The sequence below is a fragment of the Carassius auratus genome, unplaced genomic scaffold (genome assembly GCF_003368295.1).
Source record: "Carassius auratus strain Wakin unplaced genomic scaffold, ASM336829v1 scaf_tig00214145, whole genome shotgun sequence".
Classification (NCBI taxonomy): Eukaryota; Metazoa; Chordata; class Actinopteri; order Cypriniformes; family Cyprinidae; genus Carassius; species Carassius auratus.
Genome location: NW_020527536.1, coordinates 499,296 through 521,891, shown reverse-complemented (window position 1 = coordinate 521,891; position 22,596 = coordinate 499,296). Strand labels below are relative to the sequence as shown.

At 36.8% G+C, this 22,596-nt stretch overlaps 1 long non-coding RNA gene across 1 annotated transcript; it reads left to right on the top strand.

Moving 5' to 3' along the window:
* The first annotated feature begins 5,332 nt into the window (after nucleotides 1-5,332).
* On the top strand, nucleotides 5,333-6,276 carry LOC113091231 (uncharacterized). Its single transcript, XR_003287310.1, has 3 exons — nucleotides 5,333-5,452; nucleotides 5,854-5,961; nucleotides 6,050-6,276. It is a non-coding gene; the product is annotated as an uncharacterized LOC113091231 (long non-coding RNA).
* Nucleotides 6,277-22,596: the final 16,320 nt, after the last annotated feature.

The window sequence follows — 22,596 nt, the reverse complement described above, 5'->3', positions numbered from 1 at the left end:
AATATTTATTGCTATCTGGGACATGACATAAACTGGTAACGTTATACTTTACTTTTTTCGAAAGATAATAAAGAGAGATTTTCTTACCTCATTTTGCCAGTATGTTTGCAGGACCTCGCAGAACATATCTGACCCTTATTGTGTTCACGTTACAGTTTTTGTCCTCCATTGACATGTCACTACTCAAATTCGTCCAAAAAAAAAAAAAAAAATTAACAGGCAAATCTGATGATGTCATAGACTGCTGAATGACCAGCAGTTTTTAAACGATTTCATAATTGCTTAATTTTCCCGTTACAGTGAATGACCTCTGACAAACTGCATTTTCAAGACAAAAATCTCCTTTTAATTTGACAACTTTTTTAACTTGGTATTTTATATTCTTATTAACCCCTCAACTGTCACTCACGTTTTTGAAGATAGACTTGAATGTGCATGATACAAACCTACATTTTTATAATTCATGACTGAAAACATTTTGTAACATGATTTTGATGTGCCATTTACATGGTGATGCAATGTCTGATTTTAAAATGGGTTTTAAAGGATCAATTTTGAGATTTTATGTTTTCAAGTAAAATATAACTTCTGATGATTTCTAAAATGTTATAGAGAAAAAGGCAACGAGGAAGTATTTTTTTTCAAAAGATGGGTCAAAACTCCTTTTGTAATGTAGATTTCTGAGGGTGCACTCTTGTCATAAATTAATCTATTACTTTTCCTACATAATTTTTTACAAAAAAATATTGGTTAAATATACATTTGGGAGTCTTAGACCTTTCCAACGATATATAGTTTGTCAAGATTAGATTAGATTTGATTGTAATTTAGTATAGTGTCCCTGAGCAAGACACTTAACCCCTAGTTGCTCCAGAGGTGTGCGAACTCTGACATATATAGCAATTGTAAGTTGCTTTGGATAAAAGCGTCAGCTAAATGAATAAATGTAAATGTTACTTCAATAAAAAGGAGTCTATACTTGACTCTAACTGCCAGCAGTTCTAAAGAACTCTTACTCATGTTGCAATTCTAAAGAAAACTTTCTCCCTCAGCTTCTGCCTCTGAAAAATCTCTGAAGCATATAATCCATGGCAGTCACTTGACTTTGGATCTTCCTGAGAGGACAAAGAGGTTGACGTTTATTATTGCTGACGGAAGTGATGAATTTACTATGTGGGAAAACAAAAACTCTTCTCTCTCGCCAAGTAAACCCAGTAAAGGCCAAGTGAGCAGCACCAGAAATGGCTGGACATTTATAATCCAACATGTAACTTTTGATGATGAGGGAACCTACACCTTGCTAACCCAATCTGGTTCAATCATCAACAGTTATATATTGAAGGTCAATGGTGAGTAGTAATTTAATCCTACATTTCAGATATCTATCTCTGTGACTATCCACATGTCCTCATTGTCTGTCATTCTCTCCTTTACAGTCAGCAAACAAGTCATTAGTTGTATCGCAGGTGAAACTCTGACCATATCTCTGGCAGGACTCAAGAAGAGTGATGCCACACTTCGATTTAACAACAGTTATTCAAATGTTCCCCTGGTGGAGAATGGAGTTCCTGTTGGAACAAACTACATCAACCGACTTAAAGTGACCAGTGAATCTATTAAGATTCTTAGTGTGAGCACTTCAGATATAGGCCGATACAGGCTCACCAATCGTAAAGGAAGACTTGTCTCATACAATGTAATGAAACTAGTGGGTAAGGAATATATATATATATATATATATATATATATATATATATATATATATATATATATATATATATATGTTTTAATTACATACATTCTGCAAGGATGCATTAAATATATATATTTTTTTAAAGTAAAAAAAAAAGTATCTATACATTGATCAAAGCATGTCTGTAATTTAACAAAAGTTTCTATATCAAATAAAAGCTTATTTCTTTTTCTATCAAAGAATACTTAGATATTTGGAGAGAAGGGAGAAGAAAAGACATCAAGAGATGTACTAATGCATGTGTATCAAATCTCTCTCTTTTCCTATGTAGATCAACATAAGTTTGTCCCTAATAAACGTCTTATAGCTCTGCTGCTACTGCTTGTCATTCCTGGTGGAATCTGCTTCTGCTACATAAAGAAAAACTGCCAGACCACAGAATCAGATGCACAGACCAATGAGTCCAACACCGTACCAGTGTCTATGCCTCATAGCAACACTGTGACTGCTCCTGTAGGTCCTGGAGACCCTGGCCAGGTAAAATAATTGTGAAGAGTCCATGTCTCTGCCTGCATTTTTCTGTCTGTTCTTCACTCTCTCTTCTATAAAACAAAAACTCACTCTTTTTTCACTCTTGTGACAGAAACATGCTTAGAAGCATTAACATAATCTAGGGTTTGTAGCTTGTACATTGTAATTAAAAGGTTAGTTCACCCAAAAATTAAAATTAGCGCTATACTTTCTGCTTTCAGACTGATACAAGTTATACAAAAAAAATTGTCCTGGGGGCATTTCCCAAAAGCATCGTTAGCCAACTATGGTCGCAAGTTCCGTCGTTACCAGCATAGTTCAACTATTTGGTGTTTCACAAAACCATAAAAAAAATAAAAAATGTTGCCTACGGATGCAGTTTATTCAAGTGGTACACGTTGAAAAAAATTATTTTAGGACAATAAAACGTTGCAATAAGATAAATAATCTAACAACAATTCCTTGGTTTGTCATGACTTGCCTGAAATGCTACAAAGTCATGAATCGTGGTTTGAAGTTGTGATTTACAGGCTCAAACATCTGCTTGAAATGCAGCATTAGGGGGGAAATCAGGATTTTCTTCATAATCTGTAACAGCAAAGGTGTTTCTGCTGTCACAGATTTGCTAACTGAAGATTTGCTGAGCCCCAGGCCATCACCCACCACCTCGGTAAAATTTCCAAAAGCAAAAAATGCAGTGTAGCTAACACCTGCACCGCTGAACTAAAGGCGTTTCTTCTTATTGCCCTCTGAAGATGTGAAGCCTGATGTTAGAGGCCAAGGCAGAAGGGTTCTGATGTGGAAGGGACAGACTGGAGATGGCCTGATGTTGGAGGCCTGAACTTCGAAGGCAAAGGCCTGGTTGATGCACATGTATCTATACCTCCAAGGATCCTTCCAATGCAACAAGCCCCAGGATGGCCAAAACTTTCTCTTCCTCTATAGGGAGAGGAGGAACTGAACTGATACCCCATCAGTCTCGTTTGCTTCCCTCATACGTGTCACAATCCCTCCATTTTGTCTGTTCATTTCCATTGCCAGCATCATTAATTTTTTTAGTGATTTGCACAGATTTTATTTTTGTCAGCAAGTGTAATACTGTTTTTCAGCTTTAAAAAGAGCTGGGCTTTATTATTTTCCACCTCCTTCAAAAAACCTGCAATTTCATGCTTTGAAAATTGGGATTTTCATGTAATTTTCATGAACACATGGCTGAATGGCAAGGAGACTTAAATAGGAAAAATTTAGCAAAATAAGCAACATGTGTCCACAACACTGCATCAGTAAAAAAAAAAAAAAAAAAATTAAACATTTCCCGCTGTGCTTATGTAGGCCTATCAATATTAAATAAGCAATGGTATTTATATGAAGTTGTGAAATTACAGACATTGGGATCAGAAAAGAGCAAATTTTTAACTCTGTGTATGTATATGTAAATAATTTATTGCAGAACAGATAAATGATGCGTTATTACTCGACTTCTAGATTAACGTCATTTCAAAAAGCGTTGGAATTCCAGTCTAAGAAAAGAGAAAATAAAACCAAATTACTGTAGATGGCAGTATGTGGTCATGGCACCAATAAGCCATTAGATCGAAAAAGAAGGACAGCTCAAACCAACGTAGTTTGAACGATGGATCTGCGACACAGGTACCACAGTTTCGGGAAACAGTCGTGACTAGCTAGTTCATTTACACAACAATACATCGTACTATGGTGGTTAATCAGCGAGTTATGTAATTGTACGGGAAACACACCCCTGGCCCCTTCAAGCCTTTCAATGGGGGTCAGCTGGTGTTGGTTGTCAACAGTTCAGAAGATGTGAAATAAAGTGCATGCATCTGTAATAAAACATCCCTCTCACAGCTCCGGAGGGTGTGGGGTGAATGCATGTGTTTGTAAAATAAATATCCAGATTTCAAACATGATAAACATGCTTTTTTTCCCACTTTTGCTGACTGTCGTACAAGGGAGCCATTCTGGTGGATGACGTTTAACGTTTGTGTTGCGTGATAAGTGACGCATGCCGAAAGACGAAACAAAAAGCCGGTCACTGATTTGAAGCACAAAACGAGGATTTGTACAGATAAATGTCAGAGGATTTCGATGTCGGCCAAGAGGGGACTGATTTTCCTTTGCACCTGCATTTCTCAGAGGGATGTGTGCTACGCATACGTGCTGTGTCATCTGCCTGGATGGCTTCCACGTACCACAGTCAGTGGAAGTGAGATTTCTTTTTTATTATTTTTGACATATGGATATTTATCTTACAAAAATGCATGGATTCGCTACAGAAAGCCTTTATTCACCCCCTGGAGCAGTATGAGGGACATTTTATTATGGATGCAGGCACTTTATTTCACATCTTCTGAACGGTTGACAACCAACACCCGCTAACCCCCTTTGAAAGGTTGGAGAGGCCAGTACAATTTTGAATATAACTTAATATAATTTAATATAATGTAAGAATACTCCTAGGATGATTTGATGGTGACTAAATTTTTTTTACATTTTATTTGGTGAACTAACCCTTTAATATTAATGGTTTGTTGTTTCTGATTAAAGGGCTACATCGCTGGTTATCCATCTCACCCAGATCAGGGTCAGATTCATCATCCCAATCTACCAGTGTCGAGCGGACAACATTGTGTTCCTCCCAACCCTGTAAGTTTACATACACAGGGATTTATCACAAATCCTTGTATCCAAAGTGACATATAAGAAATGCTCTTAAGGTGGCAGCAACTTTTGAATACTTGATGCTTGATTAGCTCTACTGTAGCAGAATGGGAAAATAATGCAGGGACCGCAAAAGGTGCAAAATTTAAGAGCAGCTGACAAAGGCATCCATTTAATGCATTTTTACATAGAAAAAACAGTGTAAAAGCAAGCAGTGGAATGATTAAATATGTTTTGTGGACACATTCCCTAAAATCAACATACATTCTGGTTTTGTTTAGCTGGTGGACCTGTATAGACATGTAAATTCCAAAATTCAGGATATGCTATTTTTTTAAGCAAGGAGAGCAGTGAGTACATGAACCAGTACAGTATATTTAAACTGTAAAAATCAGTATTTATTGTGCATTTTGTATTTTCAAGGGCTTCCATCCCGAGTCTGTGCTTCAGAACTCTGTCTATCCTCCTAACTTTGGACCTGGTCTTCCCCCAGCTCAGCCGCCCCAGTGGAACGCCCCTCCAACCCAGCACAACCAATCTGCACCTGTGGTATTCTAAAATCTTTTGCAAATGACTTTGCTTTTCATCCTGCATATTTATATTTCCGTGTGCTTATTTGTAATTAAAAGATAGCAAGCAAATGAGTAAAAGATAAATAGGAATTAAAAATGCATTAATGGTTCTAAAGGGGCCAACACAGGGTTAAGTGTTTTTCATAACAATTGCAATTGTACTAATACTTGTCTTTCTTTCATTTTTTTTACATTTACTATATATGATTTCTTCTTTGTCACTATCTTCACTTGCATTGAAATATCCACCAAATTAAGTTTGTATTTATGTGAATGTGCTTGTTGTATATACATACTATATATATATATATATATATATATATATATATATATATATATATTTGTATAACATGAAAGTACACATGTGTGTGTTCTCAGAACTATATGCCAGCAATGAACAGCGCTCCCCCTGGGCCTGAAATCCCAGTGTATATGAATATGAATGAATTGCCGCCAACTGCACCATTGCTCGCTCCTTAGCCTTAGGTAACACCTAGATTTTATTCTCAGCCTGTTAAATCATTAAAGGAGTCATATGATTTCTTTTTTTAACATCTTTATTACTGTTTTGCAGATTTTGCTGGGTGTTGTAAATTACTGACCGCAACTCTAGCCCAGCTTCAGTCCACACAAATCCATTTCCCTCCTCCCACATACTGTACCACAAAAAATGACGGCCCTGTTGTGATCTGGATTAAAGACAAGGGCTACAACTGTCCTGAGTCTCAACTAATAAATTAACAATAACTGGCCCTGCACTGGTCTTGGATATTTTGCATTATTGGTACAAATTCTTCCTAAGATTTGGATTACAGCACAAAAATGCAATACTTTTATGATATCTTTATTGTGTGTTTGTGCATTTGTACATTTGGTCCCACTTTATATTGTGTCCCTAATACCTGTGTACTTACATTGTAACTAGATGTGTATGTAGTATGTAACCACAGAGTAAGTACACATTGGTACATAGTATCTACAGCTCTAATGTTTGAGTAACTACACATATATAACAACCCATTGCATGGTACTGTATGTATATGAGTTCTGACACATCACAAATTCCACAGATTACTTTATTTAAAAGGATCATATGATGCTTTTTTAAAGATCATTATTTTGTGTATTTGATGTAATGGAATATGTTGACATGCTTTAATGTTCAAAAAACATACCGTACATTATTGTAGCTCCTCTACACCCCGCCTCTAAACACGTCATTTTCTACAAAGTCCCACCTTCCAACAAGCTCTGATTGGCCACCTGACCCAGAGCTTTGTGATTGGCCAATCACCGCAAGCACTTGTTGGAAATACAATCCCCATCCCCTTTTCCATAAATGCCAGCTTCTTTAAAAATAAATGTTAATAATGTCCCTAGTTTTAGTTCATGTCTGAAAGGGGAACCGAGTTGCCTGACAGACACAGTGATGAAGCTTGTATGTGTTTGTAGTACATAAGCCACTGACAGTTAAGACAGCTGACTTCCCTGTGTGATTGTCTCTCTATCTCTCTCTCTCTCACACACACACACACACACAATGCGCAAAACTCTGCATTTGAAAGTCAATAGTAAATACTTAAACTAATAACATACTTATGGACGCTGATTCAGAAGCACCAGATTGTCATAGCAAAGTCAAAATTACCTCCTCTCCTAAGTTCACGAAATGGTCTTCCATAAAATGAGTTGCTATTCTGTTGTAAGTAATCTTAAAAATTCCTAAGCTGATTCAGAAGCACCTACTTTTGGAAGGCCAAATAAAGTTATTTTGCCTAGATACACACAGCATTTCCCTGACATGTCTGCTTCAACACTAACTGCGGTTACTAAAACCATGGCTTCTTCTTTGCATGTACATTTGGCTGTTTTAGGGGGGCGTGGCAGAGTCTTGATTTTGATAAAGAATATCTATTTGAAATTGAGACTTCAGTCTTTGCAACTTTAAAAATCTTCTTTATGCATTAAGAGCTTATAACACACCAAAGAGAAAGGAAAAATGTTACCGTATTTTTCGGACTATAAGTTGCACCTGAGTATAAGTCGCATCAGTCCAAAAATACGTCATGATGAGGAAAAAAACATATATTAGTCGCACTGGACTATAAGTCGCATTTATTTAGAACCAAGAACCAAGAGAAAACATTACCATCTACAGCCGTGAGTAGGCGCTCTATGTTTTCAGGGAGAGGTTACAGGAGCACTGAGCAGCATAGAGCGCCCTCTCGCGGCTGTAGACAGTAATGTTTTCTCTTAGTTCATTTCTCTTGGTTCATGTCAAATTAATTTTGATAAGTCGCACCTGACTATAAGTTGCAGGACCAGCCAAACTATGAAAAAAAATGTGACTTATAGTCTGGTAATCACATCATATGACCCCTTAAAATTTACATTTTCCCATACATATGTGCAACATTCAGTGCAGAATGAAAATGAAAATTCAATAATATGTTACATTTGCCATTTTTTACACTACTTATAATATGTAAACTAAAAACTAATTTGAACTTCCTAAATGCATTTAGACTTAAGGGTAGGATACTTGAGATTGCATTTTCATAATGCTACCTTGAGATAATTGAAGCAAAAGGCAGTGTGAATTTCAAAATACATTCTGAGCCAAAGGTGCAGCCAAATAGTTGCAAAAAAAAGGTGATTAAAATGTATTTTTTCTTAAATGCACTGACACTTACACATAAAGGGTTAGTTCACCTAAAAATGAAAATTATGTCATTAATGACTCACCCTCACGTCGTTCCAAACCCGTGAGACCTCCGTTCATCTTCGGAACATCTTCGGGTCTGTTGTGAGCACATTCACTGCAGTTTGTGATATCCGGTTCACAAACTAATCACTCGATGTAACTGGATCTGGACCAGTTCACCAAATCAAACTTTTAAACGGTTTTAAACGGTTATTGTCTCCAATACGCATTAATCCACAAATGACTTAAGCTGTTAACTTTTTTAATGTGGCTGACACTCCCTCTGAGTTAAAACAAACCAATATCCTGGAGTAATTCATGTACTCAAACAGTACACTGACTGAACTGCTGTGAAGAGAGAACTTTATGCTATAATGTACTTAAAGTCAATGTGGATTTGAAAATGCATTCCGAGCCAATCAAACCCCCGACCTGTTAATCATTATATCAGGATGGGTCTTGGCAACAAGACACACAATAGGTCAATAATAGGTTCCTGACTGCTACAAGAGCTCTCATTGTTTGGCTAACTTAACGTTTGCTACCTGTCACTAATATATCTTAATGTGTTCCTATATCTATCCTAATTAACTGTCACTGTCGCTAGCCAAACAAGAAATTTATAACTTTAACTATATATGTTACAATATCGCGAAATACACGCCATCTCAAAATCTCTCTGCTCTCACAAAAAACCTTAAGGTGTACAGTAGGTGGACAACCAAAATGCCTATTACTGCTGCAGTCCAGTATTTAGAAATAATTCTCGTTGGCTCTGCTTTTTCAACCTGCAAACAATTTGCAGTTTTGAATTATGCCTTATGAGTGACCAAAAATGGAGTATTATCTGTTTCAGCTGTTTGATCGTGCTGGTGCCTTACACGCACATATTCATTGGAAACAGCAGTTGTTCACTGTGCCATTCGGCGCAAGCAGTGGTCCCCACTTTGGCATATTTTTTCCTTATTATGATCTTTTTCCCCCCATCTATACAGAAACACTTGTGAACTACAAAGCTTATTTTACTTAATGAATAATAGTTTAGCTTCAAAATTTTCAACATAACGAATATGGAGACATTTGGATTAGAGAGGTAAGCGCTAACTTACCTTATGTTGTGCTTTAAATTATTATTTTTTGTTTTGCTTATAGCTAAGCCTATATTATTGTATACTGCAATTATATTTATCCACTAGAATTATATATTTTTAATTCTTGTTCTGTTCTGATAAATTTGTTAAATTTAAAAGGATTTGTTGGTGAAGGGAACATACATTATAACATTATTAACATTAACATTATTAGGCCTGCTGTTATTATTTCAGAATGTAAAAATGGGACTTATAATTTTGTTGTTTTCAAAAACATGCATCAAACCAAAAATAGGTGATAAATCAGTTAAAATTTGTTACTGTGGATTATCAAATCACTGGTTAAAATTTGTTACTGTGGGTTAATCTAGTAATCTATAAAATTAATATTTTCATTCCATCTGAAAATTACTTTAAGAAACATAAAAATTATCCTCCCCTAAAAATTGTGCATGCCCATTTACTTTGTGTACTCTGGCGCAGAACCTGCCTCCTGCATTGCTCATCTGTGGAAAATGTAAAAATGTTTGATATAAAGGTTATACTGTCCCATTTTATAGATTAAACATTAATTTTAAAAACAATCAAATTATATTGTTTGTTTCATGGTAACGTGCAATCAAGGTCTTAGGTTATTATACAGAATACAAGTTCATTTAGCCTATTTAACATGCACTGTGACATTTTCACCCATTTCAATTTTGTAAATTCCTTAAGAATTTAAAGTCAGTTTAATAGTATTGAGATTCAAGTTGAATCTAGTATAAAAAACAATCTGATTCGACCAATCAGATGAAAGCAGCGTTTCAGCTCCGCCCCCACAAGAGCGAATTAAATATTGAAGCCATAAAGCGAAATGATCAAAACGTACACGGACCAACAGCTTGATCGGGGGCAGCCTGCAGGGGATCTGGGACCCGGATCAGTGTCCTAGAGCTGAAGATATTTGCCCGAACCCGACGGGTTCGGTCGGGTTCGGGCTTAATTTCTATCATCTTACGCGGGCTCGGGCCGGGCTCAGGCTTACGCTCCGGTTTGCAAGGTAAACGAGCGGACATGTGATGTGTTTCGATTAGCGCGAGAAAGATGCGAAAATGAATGCTGAGCAGGTGTAACGGAGGCTTGCCTCTGGTGATTACGTTTTGGTTGCACCAGCAACTAAACCAAAGTCTGGAAAAGTTTTGACCATGATTATAATGAGAATAATGAGTAACGACGCACCATCAGTGAGCGCAGCAGCGCGCTGAAGACATCTACAGTGGATTCAATCATTTTCCTCCACAAAAACATGTAGACCTAGCCTAATCTCTGTGAGTAAAGGTTTTTCAAATGATAACTAAATATTCATTGAGTCTTAAATGCATAATGCTGACAGAGTATTTACGCTAATGTTGGCATTATTCTTTTATTAAATAAAGCAAATCCGGCGGAGCCTTTATCTTAATTTCATTATTGCCAAATACCCATCTTAATTTAAAATTTATCTTAATTTAATTTTTTTTAAATGACTCGTTTTTATTGGTGCGTTGATCTATTTATAGGTTAAATGAGCCTATGTCTAGAATGCTGCGATGTTACGATGTGACACAGGACTTATTTTATTTCTTTATTCCAACTTCCAAGTGGTCTAGTCTAAGTTAGTTATTAGTAAATTATGTTAAAACATGAATAAAATGCTCATTGTTGGCAAAAGGCAAAAGAGCTGTGTGCGTGCGCACATTTGAATAATGTCGGGCTGTAAACGGGTTCGGGCTTTAAAAAAGCTGTCAATCAAAATGTACTTGTCGGGCTCGGGCCGAAACCTGTCGGGCTCGGGTCCTGTCGGGCCTAACTTTTAAGGCCCGATTACAGCTCTACAGTGTCCCCCCCTCCATCACTGGACACCGATCAATAAAGTGTCCTGGGTCCCCGCAAAACTATAGGCTGGCCCAGACTTCCCTGCCATCCTAGTGAAAGGAAGTGGATCAAGCAATTGGCCTGGAGAAAGTGTGGGAAGGTCAACTGATGAGGTGCTCGAGCTGGTTGGGAAGGGCTTCACCAACATCATGGAACCCCAATTGAATGTCCAGGTCTAGCAACACCGGCCAGTGGCACTGGACCCACTGCATTGTGTTCTTTGGCAACCATGTGATGAACTGTTCCAGCAACACACGATCGATGATTTGGTAGATGTCACTTCTCCTTGAGCTGTTGAGCACAAAGGGGGCGATCATTTTCCCCCCTGTCCAGTGATCTGAAGCACTGCCAGTGTTGTTCAGGGTTCAGGCCTACCCGCTGGAGGATGGCTCGTTAGAGGTCATCGTACACCAGGAGGTTCGGAACTGGCAACTGTGAGGCCATTTGTGCCTCCTCCGGCAGCAGCGGAATAATGCGCAAGTTCGCCCGGGCCCACCACACGTGCCTCCATTGTCCTCTAAAAAAAGGTAGATGAAGGCCTCAGGATCATCCATTTGGGCCTAACTTGTTCAACGGCATGTGGGCTGGGGCAGATGGAATTCCTCCGGCCCAAACCTTCCGGTTGATCCAGCTCCGGAACAGTTTGCAGTCCTCTTGCTGCTTCTGGATGAAGGCCTGGAACAGACGTTTCTGATCTTCCCTAATGTCCAGTAGTGCTCGATGGTGTTCTTGATGGAGTCCCGTGAGCGAGTGGATGACCTCCACAAATGGCAATTTTGACGTAGTTGACATGGTGGCGCTGGCGTTGTCACTTTCTTCACAGGTTTAGGCACCAGTGTAATAAAGTTTGTAGTGAGAAGAAGGAAGTTAGCAGGGTTGGCATTAGGAGACTCTGTAAATTTTTATTCACAACTTCACAAAACAAAAAAAAAATGCATTCACAAAACGTTAAAGGCATACTTTCAATTCTCCCAGATCTCTCTCTCTGAGCAGAGCAGTGTCTGAGTCTCTGTCCCGTCTCTTCTCTGCCACCACATTCCCCAGCCTCTCTTTAAACCTGTCTCTCCAGGCAAATTACTGCAATCAGACACAAGTGTTCATCTTTTTGCACTTAACCCACTTACTCAACTCTCGTCTCCCGACCTTCTCTCCTGCTGCAGACTTTGCTAAATCATGCCCCCTCGCCATAATCAACTTTGATATGGTGAAATACTGTATATTGAACTGAAAACTGAATGCAAAACAAATCTCATACAATATTTTCACTTTACAGTTCAATAACAGTGGGGTTGGAAACAAAGTGCATAACATTCTTCATTAAACACTTACTTGATGTAATCAGATGAAAGTTTAAAAATATTAACAAATTATTCACAAGCATGTTGTGGAGGCAGAGGCGTGGTTTAGCGAAGCCTGCAGCGGGAGAGAGAGTTGGGAGACGAACGGTGAGTGAGCGGGTTGAACGGAAATAATCAACACCTGTCTCTTGTTTCAGTATTTGGCGTGGAGAGAGTATTTAACGCAAGGGGAAACCGGAGTAGTTGAGAGAGGACTGCTGACAACCGCACGAGCCGGAAGCCACAACCCGGAAGTGTTGTTAGTTTGTATTGCCGGTGTGAGTGACACCGTAGTTAAATTATTTCCTTAATAAAAGCGTCAGCAGTCAAGCCGATCCCTCGTCCTCTTCCTTTCCATCCTTGAACCTTTGAACACTGGTGCCGAAACCCGGGAAGGAAGAAGGACCGCCGCCACCATGCTAAACCACGCCTCCGTCTCCAAACATGTGTTCAATGTTTTAATCAGAACCCTAGCTATACAGTGTATTTAGTAAAACAAGTAAAATCAAATTAATTAAATTTTTATTAAACTAAGTAAAATCACAACCTATCACAAAAGGTCAATGAATATGTACCAGAAGTAACAGTTCAATGTAGCAGATGAACAATTTCTTACCAATTTGCCAATAGTAAGCTTGATCCTTGATGACTCTATAAGTTTCAGGATATAGACAAGAGGCAGAGGTAAGTGAATCCAAACACAGCGTTTAATTTCAGAATCTCGAGTGCAAGGTGAGTATTCATATTCTTCTGGTGCGGGTTTGGTGCAGATCACTCAGTGCGGGGCTGAATGCAGGGAACAACAGGATATGTTTTATGTTCCTTGTTTGACACTGAACTCAGGCTGTGGTGAGTGTTTTATAAACGGACAAACTATTCTACACAATGCGTTACATATCTTTGTTGTTATACCACGGGGCCATTGAATGCTTGAATCTGATTGGCTGACGAACGTACTGAGGTGTGCAATTATTTTCTGAGAAACACACAGTGAATGTAGTTCCAGGCAGCTCTCTTGAACGCATAACAGCTCCATATCACTTTGCATAGTAAAGCTGTAAACATTTGTAAACTCTGGTACCGTTTTACTTTACTATTTTTAAAAGATAACAAAAGACCAGGACCTCGCAGAACACATTTGACCCTTCTTGTGTTCACATTACAGTTTTTGTTCACGACCCAAATTTGCTCTAAATAAAAAAATTTACAGGCAAACATTACATAATTTGGGACCAACCGAGCAGTTACAACAAGCAGCAGTTTACAGTCAGTCGGCCACCTCACTCACAGAAAGACGATAATAATGGTCATATTTTCACATTTAGAAAGGTGCGAACCGTTTCATTGTGCAGTTTCCTGGATGACAGCCAGATTAACCAATCATGATCAAAGCAATAAAGTAAAACAACCAATAGGAATTGTTTCAGCATGATAAAGCAAGTGAAATGTATTTAGTTTTATTGTTGTTGTTGATGATAAAATTTAACATAAACTTTTAGATTTTAGAATAGGTATCATGATCAAATTATTGTAAAATGCTATTAAAATAATAATCTTAAATAATTTAATATAAATAATTTAAAAGGCAGAGATTTATTTTGTATTCTGTTGAAGACAATAAGTTGATTCAACATACAGATCTTATTAAAAAATATATCGTGATTTACAAGTGTTTTTGTTAACCTTTTTTAACCATTTAGCATTAAACATTTGAAAGTTGAAACAACAACTTTCATTACTTCAACCGTATTACGGTGTTGAAGGTTGATCGTGTGCTGGCTGTTTTTCAACTGTTCAGCTTTAAATGTTGTTTCAACGTTAAAACAACAACCTTATTTCAACCATATTTCAACATTGAAGGTTGGTCATGTGCCAGCTGTTTTTCAACCCGTTAGCTTTAACCCTTTGAGCGGTACAGACCCACATATGGGATTTTTATTTCTGTGCCCCTGGGAGTACAGTCCCACATATGGATTTAGAACATAGGGTGTCATCACATAATTGCCAAATTCAAACTGCGTTTTCACGTGTTGGCTGGCGCTGAGCCAAAGTAAATTTAATTTGCAGATCTGTTTTATTCATATTAGATAAACATAGTGTTAGTAACTATAAAACTCACTCTATTCTTCACCCAGCTCACCTGCCACTTATTACTTGTATTCTGGGAGAAACTGATGAATTAATGTGCTGTAAATCCGACTGACAGGACTCTCTTAACTGCGGCCCGAAGAAACATGGTGGCGCCCATCTCACATTACAATCCATCTGTCATACAGTGTTTTCATGGCTGCGGTGTGTAATGCGACTAATGCATCTAATGCCTGATGCATCACCATGGAAACAGTAAGGGGAAACGTTCTAAAAGAACGGTTGCCTTAAAAAACTCTCTCTGGGGGTTACTGGAATATTTTAAACTCACCACTGAAAAGGTTAAATGTTGTATCAACATTGTTTCAAAGTTAAAACATCAACTGACCTTTTTTCAACCATACTTCAGCACTGAAGGTTGGTCATGTGCCTGCTGGGTGAATACATATTGATGGTAAATGATAGAAAATTATTCCACATCATTTCTTGGTTCATTCGGCAATTATTTCACTAATAAAACATCAGCCTACTGAGTACTTTCAACTTACTAGAGGTCTTTGGTCATTATGCAAGAAGTTGCAATACAGGAGTTAAGGGTAATTTTTTTTTTACTGAAATTAGGTAACAATTATATATATATATATATATATATATATATATATATATATATATATATATATATATATATATATACACACAGTGGGGATCGAACGTTTGGGAACCCCTTGCAGAATCTGTGAAAATATGAGTAATTTTTACAAAATTCATACTAGAGATCATACTAAATGCATGTTATTTTTTATTTAGTACTGTCCTGAGTAAGATATTGTACATAAAATATTTTAACATTTATTCCACAAGACAAAAAAAATGCTGAAATTATTAAAATAACCCCACTCAAAAGTTTGGGAACCCTTGGTTCTTAGTACTGTGTTCTGTTACCTGATGATCCTGTTTCCTTCTGGAGCATCAGTGAATGTTTGAATCTTTTTAAATAGTTGTGTTTGAGTCCCTCAAATGTCCTCAGTGTGATAAGATGTATCTCAAAATCATACAGTCACTGCTGGAAAGGGTTCAAATATGCAAAGATACTGGAAAACTGAAGAATCTGCAGGACCTTAAAGATTTTTCTGAAGAACGCTGCTCAGTTTAACTGTTCAGAACAAACAAGGGACTCATGCACAACCATCACAAAACAGAAAGACAGTCGAGGATCATCAGGTAACAGAACACAGTATTAAGAACCAAGGGTTCCCAAACTTTTGAGGGGGTTATTTTAATAATTTCAGCATTTTTTTTGTCTTGTGGACTAAATGTTAATGTCTTTTATGTACAATATCTTACTCAGGACAGTACTAAATAAAATATAACATTTAGTATGATCTAAATGTTAGCATTTAGTATGATCTCTCTTATTTTTTGAAAATTACTCATATTTTCACAGATTCTGCAAAGGGTGCCCAAACTTTCGAGCCCCACTGTATATATATATATATATATATATATATATATATATATATATATATATATATATATATATATATGTGTGTGTGTGTATGTATGTATGTATGTATGTATATATATATATATAAACAGTAGGTTAATGCAGCTGATGGCAACCTTGCTTACTCAGGAAACAAGACTGCTTATCTTGCCTGTCATTGCAGTCTCTCTGTTCATGCATAGGACCACACAGTTTTCCCACTGAATCTTCTTATCACCTTGACAGATCAAGAAACAGTGTGTTTGTGTGGGTAATTAAAACTAAGAAAAACATTTTATTTTGGTTATACTTATTTCTATTCACTTTGTGTAAAGAGTTCATTTAGGAATTCACACTCCGTTTCAATCAAGAGTTCTAGAAGCTCATAATTCATGTTCAGTTCTAAGGTCTCGAGAGATTCTTGTAAAATTATACAGCAGAGAAGCCAGTCAGTTGAGTTTGTGGCAATAATCAATGCTTTCAGTGTAATTTACAGTGACTGTATAGGCTATTGTTGTTGTTTACTACATTTGATCATTCATTTCAAGATGATTAGTTTAAATATTTCAAAATGCACCTGCAGACTATATTTGTCATGTATTTCATCACTGAGGACTTCTTAAAAAATTATGAATAAAAAATATTTTTATAGTATAAAATAAAGCTACATTGGCTTTTTTTCTACATTATAGTTATCTGACATCAGTCTGTGACTTCCTGTCTTCAAACATATTCAGTCTGTCTTCAAGTTCCCACAGTTAAACTTTCACAAGAGGCTTCCTTCTCAGACACAATGGTCACATAACATAACCACATGTTCTTGCATGTTTGTTTCACACTGTGATAAAAAAAAATTCCATGACTGCCATATCAGATTTGAATGCTCTGGTATCACTTGACCAAAGTTAAATAGACACGAATCATTGCCATTTAGAAACTAAACTGTGTGGGTGTCTGAATCAAGATTGCAATCTTTCAACAATTAATCATGCTGCTCTGTTGTCTTCAGCTCGATACCCTGAAGGTACTCAAAGCGTTTCGGGCAGTGTCACTATAATGAAATTTCAAAAATGTTAATAAGTTTTTGATTAGTTTTGCCTATTGTCAAGAGACTGGCCTAGATAGATCCCCACAATTATGCCAAGAACATCAATGTCAATTGTCATAATCTACACAACTATTTATGATTTTTCAGCCATTTTGCTTAAAATCATCTCAAATGTCTTTAATTACTAATTTCTACAGTTGGTGTGATGCTTACCTCCTTGCTTTCTCATTTTATCTCTGTAGTGCTTGGCCTGTTAATTACTGTCTGCAGTTTTAAATGTGTTTTTATTTTTTCCAACTCTAGTGTGGTATAATTCAGAATCAGAACCAGAATTTATTGCCAAGTTTGCACATACAAGGAATTTGTTTTGGTGACAGACGCTTCCAGTAAACAGAGCACATATTGTTTGTATGTTTAATTAAAATATACAAAACTATTTTTTTAATTGGACTTTTAAAATGTTTTAAAAAACATTTAAAATAAGTAATGTTCTTCAAACTTTGTTCACCACAACATCCTGAAAAAGGAAATGATATTGTAGTTTCCACATTATCAGCTTTTCAACAGTAATACATTTTCTTGAGCAACAAATTAATAACCACATGATACTCAAGAACAGTCATTTTAATGTTAATGATATGAAAAAAATCCTGTTATTAACTGTGCCATGATGCACATAAAGGGAAGTTGTGGCCTAGTGGTTAGAGAGTATGACTCCTAACCCTGAGCAAGGCACTGAACCCCTAACTGCTCCCCCGGGTGCTGCAGCTGCTGCTCCGGATGTGTGTTCACGGTTTGTGTGTGTTCACTGCTGTGTATGTGCACTTCGGATGGGTTAAATGCAGAACACGAATTCTGAGTATGGGTCACCATACTTGGCTGTATGTCACGTCACTTTCACTTTTCATAACAAATGTATTTAAAAAAACATGATAAAACCTTACAGTACCACTTTATATTGTGTCCCTAATACCTATTTACTTAAATAGTAACTTAATGTGTATGTAATATGTAACCACAGTGTAAGAACAAATTGGTACATAGTATCTACAGCTGTAATATTTCTGTAACTACACACATGTAACAGCCCTCAGGATGGTTTATGTAAGTACAAATGTGTAACAGGACATGGATAACAATGCTTTTTCCCCACTTCACTAAGTACTTTTGTAACAGGAATTATATAACTACATTTTGTAACAGCAATATGTGTAAGAGTATTTGGAACAGTTTGATCCAGGGGGAGGACATGGGTAGGTTTAGGGGTGAAAATGGGATGCGGGGGTAGAGATGGGTAGATTTAAAGGTGGGAATGGGATATGTAAATTGGGAGGAAGTTGGATCTCGAGTTGGAGCACCACTGTAATACCAGTGTACTTTCATGGTAACTCCTCAGGAACTGTCCTCTTAATATAAACTGTAACATTCTGGACACCAACCACAATTTATATGTAAAGCCTAACTTACTAGCTGCTGATGTGTAACATCAGAGTAATTACATGATAAATCTAATATAAAGATACACGTTCTTTACCAAAAAGTCCTGTTAGTCCTGTTACACAGTTTTACTTACACATGCCATTCAGTGGGTTGGTACCAAGGTTATAATCGTTAATAAAAACTAACTAAAAAATGAAAACTATGAGGGGAAAAAACATTGTTGTTAAGTGAAATAAAAATAAAAACAAGGCATTACAAAATTTTGCAAGTTTGAGGTAAAATGCACTTGGGTTTTTGATGTCAAAACACTATATAAGCTGTGATTCAAGTATTAAATAATGTTATGTCATTTGTTTACCCTGAATGTTTACTGCTTAAATCCAGATGAGTAGGCTATTGTTTAGGGTAAATTTAGTATGGGGTGTGAAAATTGTACAACTGTGGTATTTGTATACGGTTTGAATTCTGTATAGAAAATAATTGCTTGACTGAAGTTAAGCCATCTCTCTCTTTCTCACCCATGCACACTCACACATGCACACACCCATGACACACACACACACACACACACACACACAAAAGCTGTATTTAAAGTTTTTTATTTGTTATTTGTCATGTTCTTTTCTCAGATGGATCTCCCTGACAATCTGACAAAAATGTATGAATACATGTGGTCCTTGTATGTTTTCTTTAGTCTGTTGGCTCTTTAGGTTTTTTACTGGCACGTCACTCACACATTTTGTGTTGAGTGTTGAGACTGTTTATATATTTGTGCCCATATGTACATTTTATATACTGGTTTTATTACTGAATGATGTTTTTCTGTATGATATTTTTGTTGAGTTATTATTACACAATACTTTTTCTGGCCTTTTTGAATCTTGCCCCTGACAAATAACCCAAATTAAAAAAAAAGACTAAAATTAAAAATGGTAAAAACTCTGAACGGTAGTGTATATACAGTAGATGCCAGTGGTTTCAGCAAAATAGGTCTCATTAAACAACGAAATTACCCGATACATATGATACAAGCCATAAACGATGCCAGACATTTTTTATCTTTAATGCAACTTTTCAATTAAATATTAATAGAAAACAGGTAATTCTAAGAATAATGGTTAAATAAGTGCACAACTTTTCTTCAAAAATCATTTTTAAACAAAAGGCCAAATGTATATAGTGTGCATCTACTTCTAAAGAAGTGTCCATAATTTTCTTGAAACATTTGTAGTTGCATTTAACTAAATACTCTCCCAACTACTTACCTAAGAATTATCAGTTCATTTTCATTTTATTTCTTTATTTTCTCTTTGATTTTAGCATGGTTTCTGGTTCTGAGAAACTGCTCTGAGAAACACTTCTGAGAATCTGCTTAGTGAAAACAATATTCAAACTGAATAAAATAGTTAAAAAATCACAAGACAAATAATAATAAATACATATTTTTAAAAAGTGAAGTCATGTATCATACAGCCTTACACAGTGTGACTACAGAATACTTAGTGATGAATTATATACAGTATAAAATTAAAAGGAATTTACCCCGTGCATTATCACTTAAGTGTCGCCTTACAGTAACTGCATTACTTTAAAGTTGAAAAGTAGATTATGTGCTTTTTACGTAATGTTTAAAACTAACATTTACTATATTAATGATGGAGGTAAGAACTCAATGTAACCTCAAATACTCAGATTAAATTTTTTTTAATGTACACCCTATTTTTGATAAAACACCCATTGTTGCACATATTCATGGATTTTCTCTTGTGCATGGCATTGTGTTGTTCTACCTCTGTGAAATATTATGGTTAGAGCTGATTTGAAGTCTGCTCCTAATTTCTTGAACAAAATACTAATGTGAATAAAAGATGTGGAAACTGTCAACAGTGCAATTTCACATAAAAAAACATATACTTCTACACATCCCCACATGGCAACAATTTGTAAATGTCAAGGTACTATTTCCTGTAAGATTGTCAATGTTATTTACGTTGCATTTCCCTTGTGGTCTGTGTTATGTTGGTAAGATAAGCAGACCTCTAAAAACTCGCATTTCAGAACATTGGTGTGCAATGAGATATGACGATTCAAAATGTCTGGTAGTTCAGCATTTTGCAGATTTGATACACTCAGTTTCCACTCTACAGTACATAGCTATTGAGGTAGTCAAGTGTCCACATTGCAGGGATGATATCAATAAATTGCTTTTACAGTGTGAGGCTTTTTGAATTTATACATAAGACATGTTGTTCCCTAGATGATTAAATGAATTTTCTCTGTCTCTGTCTCTCTCTCTCTCTCTTCTCAACTATGTATGGTAATAATGTTTTTGGAGATATTAGTTGAATTTATTATGTACTGTATGTATGTGTCACAAATCGGTCAGGCATCCTAGTTTGAGGGTGCTTTCACACTTGGTTCACTTGCCTGGTCCGAACCCGAGTTCGTTTGCTCCCCCCTCCCCTGCCCCTGCTGGACTGTGTTCATATTATAATATTTGAGTCCGAACCGCGGATCGCTTGCGTCATCAAGCCAGCAGCTGTTTACCCCATTGGTTGGTAGCGCAGGAGAAGGCGGCAAATGCACAACATTACTCTCTGCACTTTTATGTATTACGTTTTTGAACTGTTCATTTTGTTTATAAAGCTTCAGTACATAACGGCACTTGTGTCTGTCTTACGAATGTACTGAAAATGCTCTAAAGAATGTTGAAGGTGAACATAAATGAGATGTACAGCTCTTTGCTTGCAGCGCGTCAGTCACACTCATCAGGAAAGTGAGTGAAACACACACACAAACACATGTAGCAGAAATGAGTCGAACCAGACAAATCAAAGAGTCTATCAGAGCTGTGTGCATTGAAACGAGAGCCGAACTCCTCAGGAAGTCATAAATCAGTTCTAGTGCCACAAGAACCAAGCAAGATAACCAACCAACCAACTTGTTCACACAACAGCTTTCAACATTAACACCAATAGAACAATTATTAACAATTTTAATTCGAAGAAGAGATTGTCAAATTTATTGTTCGTGATTGAAATGCAACGCTGGACATCACATGTAAACCCAGGAGATCAAGTTAAATACTTGCATTGACTTCCCCCATCCAGCAGAACCAGACTGAAATTCCTAAGGGGGAAGGGCTTTAAACCTTTGTCTTCACAGAAAAGTCCCTTTGCCAGAGAATGGCAAAGAAACTGCTTTTTGTACATTATACAGTATTGTTCAAAATAATAGCAGTACAATGTGACTAACCAGAATAATCAAGGTTTTTAGTATATTTTTTATTGCTACGTGGCAAACAAGTTACCAGTAGGTTCAGTAGATTGTCAGAAAACAAACAAGACCCAGCATTCATGATATGCACGCTCTTAAGACTGTGCAATTGGGCAATTAGTTGAAAGGGGTGTGTTCAAAAAAATAGCAGTGTCTACCTTTGACTGTACAAACTCAAAACTATTTTGTACAAACATTTTTTTTTTCTGGGATTTAGCAATCCTGTGAATCACTAAACTAATATTTAGTTGTATGACCACAGTTTTTTAAAACTGCTTGACATCTGTGTGGCATGGAGTCAACCAACTTGTGGCACCTCTCAACTGTTATTCCACTCCATGATTCTTTAACAACATTCCACAATTCATTCACATTTCTTGGTTTTGCTTCAGAAACAGCATTTTTGATATCACCCCACAAGTTCTCAATTGGATTAAGGTCTGGAGATTGGGCTGGCCACTCCATAACATTAATTTTGTTGGTTTGGAACCAAGACTTTGCCCGTTTACTAGTGTGTTTTGGGTCATTGTCTTGTTGAAACAACCATTTCAAGGGCATGTCCTCTTCAGCATAGGGCAACATGACCTCTTCAAGTATTTTAACATATGCAAACTGATCCATGATCCCTGGTATGCGATAAATAGGCCCAACACCATAGTAGGAGAAACATGCCCATATCATGATGCTTGCACCTCCATGCTTCACTGTCTTCACTGTGTACTGTGGCTTGAATTCAGAGTTTGGGGGTCGTCTCACAA